The following is a 4,945-nucleotide window of genomic DNA, read 5'->3' on the forward strand; positions in this document are numbered from 1 at the left end:
GCTACAGAAGAGGAAGGGGGAGAGAGAGTGAGGGAGAAAGAAGCATCCGAATTGTACATTTCTCCATGCGGCGCCAAGAGCGGGAGCTGTGGTGAGTCCTGGACCCTTGGGCGTGCATCTCTCTTCTTCCGCGTCCCAGTAACTCCCTGCCCCGCTCTGCATCCCCCACCCCTCCCAGATCCCTACCCATGTCTGCCTTTCCCTGCCTCCTCCTGTCTGTTGCACTGTTCTTCATTCCTCCATTGTTCTCTTTTTGCCTATCCATCTGTCTGCCTGGCTCCCTGACCCTCTCTCTTTCCCTCTCTGTCATTTTTTCCACTTACCTGTACTCCTGTTCTTCTCTCTGTTCTTGCATCCAGCCCTCTGTCCCTCTCTTTATCCCTCGGGGGTCCTGGTCCCTGTTGCTCTTTTTGTCTCTCCGCCTCTCTGTCCTTCTCCCTGTCCCTGTTTTTTTTCGTGCTGCATCTCTCTGTCCTGCTTCCCATCCTCTTTTTCTGTCTCTGTCCCTCTGTGCTGTTCCTTGCCCCTGTCCCTCTCCCCCAGCCCCCCCATTCTCTGTCGTTCTCCCTGCCCGCCCCCTGCAGCCATCTCTCCCCCAGTCTGTCCTGCTCGCTGTCTCTCTCCTTTTTTCTGTATTTCATTTTCTGGCTGCCTGTCCTTCAGCTTTTTTTATATCCCTCCTGTCCTTTTTTGCTATTCCTCTGTTCTTCTGCCTGTCCCTCTCTTTTCTTTCTATGTCTACTTTTATCCAGATGTCTAACCTTATTTTTTTATTATTTCCTGTCTCTCTTGTGTCACATTGCTTTTAAATTTTTTTTTTCTATATCTACTTTTATCCAGCCATGAAAGTACAAGGCATATGGAAGGGATCCATAGTGGTCTGTAAATACAAGGTACGTCAATGATGTATGTCTACATTTTTCCTAAGGTACTTGTAGTGTGGACTTTAAAGTTAATATTAAGAATGTGCCAATTCTCCTTCTATAGTTTTTTATTAAATATTTTAACACAAATACTAAAATAAAATAAGGTCTGTTCTGGAGCATGTTACGCCTATGCAAAGCTTACTTCCCTCATTTATTTCCTATTCCTGAAAGCATGGTCTTCTGTTTTTGTGCGCTTACTATTAAATGATACTGTGAAAATAATTTTGTACCAGAAGAGGAAAGAAACTGTTTGTAAGAGATCAGATATTCAGAAGAAACAGACTTTGTTTTCATTATAAAAGCTTTATGCTTTTTCAGTGAATAAGTATTTAAAATATCTTATAGTAGTAATTGAAAACTTTACTGACATACTAGTATCTGTACTTAAGGCAATCAAAGTCAAAGAAGAGACATGGACAAATCAGGACAAATTGGCTTCGCTTCTGCATGTTTTCCAGGCTTTCCCAAGAAACATTAGCGGCCTTGTAACTAGTGACAGTGAGTCCTGATGTGGTTTTGGTGAGTTATTGCTTCAATAATGTCCTTTTTCCTTAACCTACAGTGTGTAATTTTTGACTTCAGTTCGAAAGAGATTTTCCAAAATGGAAATATTTCTCATTCAAAGGAGGTGCATTTTATGAACTTCCCATCAGAGTGGATCTTCAGAGATGATATACTTGGCAGTAGAAGTCATCAGCAACAAGACTTTTTGTTCTCTTTAAAAACAAAAACAAAAAAAAACCCAAAAAACCAAACCAAACAAAAAACCCCCAGTCAATTTCCTCCCAAAGACCCAAGCACAGCACATCTTCCAACAGTTGATGGCGTCATTGGTTCCCAGTTGTAACAGTTGAGAGATCATGAAAACGTGTTCCTCTGCATGCTTCAGTACAGCCAAAAGCATTAGCAAATCTGCCAGTCCTTTTTGGTAGCCTTATGTATTGCAGCACTGGGGATTTGCTTTGGGTTTCGTTTTTTTTTTGTTCCCAAAAGTAGAACCATATGGGGGATTTTGTGCCTCACCGATTTTTCTATCATAAAAAATAGTTTTCTATCATAAATGAAACTTTAAAAAAAAGTTAAAATTGTATAATTTCCAAACTTGCATTTAAAATGTAACTGCCAAATAGCTGTAGCATACAATTTATTAGGTGTAGTTAAGCAGTTAGGTAGTTGCTCTAAATGTTTAAAAAGAGAGGCAACTGAACGTTACGGGTTTTTTTCCCAATCTTTTGACCGAGTGCTCTGAAGTACTTTATTTCTGTCTCGCTTTCAATGGCGCGTTTCCCCGGCAGTTCGGTAGCATCAGTCTCGGCGCAGCTGGCCAGGCGTCCTTCCTAGTCACGTAACACACGCAAAACCCCAGTCAAATGATAGCTGTGTATTGTAGAGATAGATAATTTAACGGTATGAATTCACAGCTCTGCAATTTAAATTAATGCAAAAGGAAAATCAAATACTTTTATGGTATAAGTCGTCTTCTTGTATGTAGATAAACGTATGCACACCTTTTTAGCATAAAATTAATTGCTGAGATTTGTTATTTCTTTTTCATTTTACTCTTCAAAGTTTTACACTTCACTTTCAACTTTATCGACCAAGCAAGCGAGATGTGCAGCAGCAGCAGCAGCGCAAGGGCTGGAGCTGCGGCGGAGGATCCGTGAGCGTAGATGCTGATTACGGTACACCCTTGTCCTGCAGCCTCACGGGGTTATCTCCCTGCAGCGGTGCTGTAAGGAAGGGATGAGGCGTTTTCCGACACCAGCGAGAGTGTTTACTTCTCTGCTAAGAACGCGTTCAAAATTGTGTCAATTAGTCTTAACGCTGATTTTAAGCGTTCGAATCGCTCTAGCTTTTAAAGGACGTGTTGTATTTCGAGCTGTCCTGTTTGCCTAGCATCCTCCTTTAGCTCAACTACTACCCTATCCCTTATCCTGACTGAATTCCTCTGCTGCCTTCGGTGCTATTTTTTTAATATGCTGAAATACCATTTGGGATTTTTGTTTTTCAGATGTCTCGTTGTAAGCGTCCCGTGGTGCTCAGGAGAGACCCCCGGCCCAGGTTTGCCTGCCGGTCGTTAAACGTGCTGAGGGTAAGGGGCCAGCTGCCAGCCTGCGGGACAGGGACTGTGGGGGTCTGCAACCGTTTGGGGGGGCCGCCCCTCCTTTATTTTTCTAGCAGAGCCCCCCTTTTTGGCGGGGGTCCGTGTGTACATACGTAAATGGCATTATTAAAGTAACGAGCTGCCGGTTGGGGCCGTTTCCCTTGTTTTGTGCCTTTTTGGGGAGGTGAATAAAAAGGGGGGGTTTGGGGGTCTGGGGGGGTGATGATGTCATTTGGGGCACCTCAACATCACCCGAGGGGTGATGATGCCGTGGAGGAGCAGGTGAGTGGGGAATGGGGGGGGGTCCCCCCCAAAAAAGGGGGTCACAGACCAAAAATGCCTGAAAATTCACAGTCAGGTTTCAAAAATTTTTAAAAACTGTAAATATATGTGTGAGGCATTGAAATAGAGAAAAATCTCTGATTTTTATGTATATTGAAAAATAATATTCATTTACATATATAAAAGAATTTCAAAATAAGAACCTATATCTACTATGTTGTATAAAGGATTTTAGTGTATAAAAAAATTCGAAACACATATATAGGGTTTTAAAATACAAAAATAACTCATGTATATATAAATTAAAAAATAAAGGACTTTAAAATGCAAAAAGGATGATATATTTTGTATATGAAGGGATTTAAAATAGAAAAAATTCTGAATAGATATAGCTATCTACACTTACTGCGTGTTACCTAGAGAGTCTAAATAGATATTGTATGTAATCTAAGAGATTATATATAAGTGTTAACAGATATCTAAGTCTAAATAGATATCTAAGTCTATAAAGATATAGGTGGTGTAAATACATGTAAGTGTAAATAGAGAAATCTATAAAGACATTTAAGTGTCAAAATATGTAAGTCAACAGATATATAGTCTGAATAGGTATTATATATAATAAGTGGGAAATAGGGGGGATAAGTGGGAAATGGGGTAAAAGTGAAACATAAATATATTCACTAAATATATATATGTGTAAATACATTAAGTGTAAATGTCTATGACAGATAAGGTTTTTAAAATACAAAGAAACCCTCTTTATAGAAAGGATTTAAAAACTCGACCCCCCCCCTCGAAATACCTCTTTATTGAAGATAAAAGATATTGAAGATATAAAAGCGCTTTCAAAAGCTGCCTCTTCCCTGTTCTCCTTTTCCGCCTTTTCCCATCCTGATTTGGGGCCAGTTCCCCCAACAGGGACTTTCCCCTGCAGGGCCATGCACACAGAGCGGGACCTGCCGCCATGGCATAAAAATACCACAAAACCCCTGATTCAGGGTCTGCAAGAGGTGAAAAAAAAAACCCTCACAATTTTTGGGGAAAAATACCCAACTTGGAGCTCCCGGGAAAGCCAAATCCACCTGGATTTGTGCAGCCGGAAAGCAAAAAAACCCCCATTTTCATCCACAAAACCAAAAGCAAAAATCACCAATTTTTGTTGTGAAAAAGCATTGAAAAACCTCCAAATTGAATATTTTGGAAAAGGAAAAAAACCCCAATTTTTATATTATAGAAAAACAAACCCCCCCCGCCATTTGGGGAAAATTTGGGGTGAAACACCAGCCATTTGAGGGGCATTGCTCGTGGTTATCTAGTGTGGGTTATCCAGTGCGGGTCAGTTATTGGGAACGGATTATCTGTTGCGGATTATCCCAGGTGAGTTATCTGCTGTGGATGGTCCCGGGCGGACCCCCTGGCGTAGGTCACCCCCACGCATGTCCCCCCACGCATGTTTCTACCCACCCCCGCCCCTCCCAGTGTCCGCCCCCCCTTTCCCATGCGAGGTTTTTCCCCCGTGCGAGGTTTTCCCCGTGACGCACCCCCTGTATCCCCTGCCCTCCTACCTCGTGCCCGCACTGCCCTCCTCTCTCCTCTCCCTCCTCCCACCCCCCGTGTTCCGCACTGCCTC

At 42.2% G+C, this 4,945-nt stretch overlaps 1 long non-coding RNA gene across 2 annotated transcripts; it reads left to right on the forward strand.

The window, feature by feature from the left end:
• Positions 1-3,000, forward strand: LOC142085195 (uncharacterized). 2 transcript variants are annotated; one of them, XR_012674587.1, is made up of 4 exons: positions 1-91; positions 841-893; positions 1,385-1,445; positions 2,496-3,000. It is a non-coding gene; the product is annotated as an uncharacterized LOC142085195 (long non-coding RNA). The 2 variants fall into 2 exon arrangements; XR_012674586.1 differs by lacking the exon at positions 2,496-3,000 and having other exon boundaries at positions 1,385-1,875.
• Positions 3,001-4,945: the final 1,945 nt, after the last annotated feature.

The sequence above is a fragment of the Calonectris borealis genome, chromosome 8, assembly GCF_964195595.1.
Source record: "Calonectris borealis chromosome 8, bCalBor7.hap1.2, whole genome shotgun sequence".
Taxonomy (NCBI): Eukaryota; Metazoa; Chordata; class Aves; order Procellariiformes; family Procellariidae; genus Calonectris; species Calonectris borealis.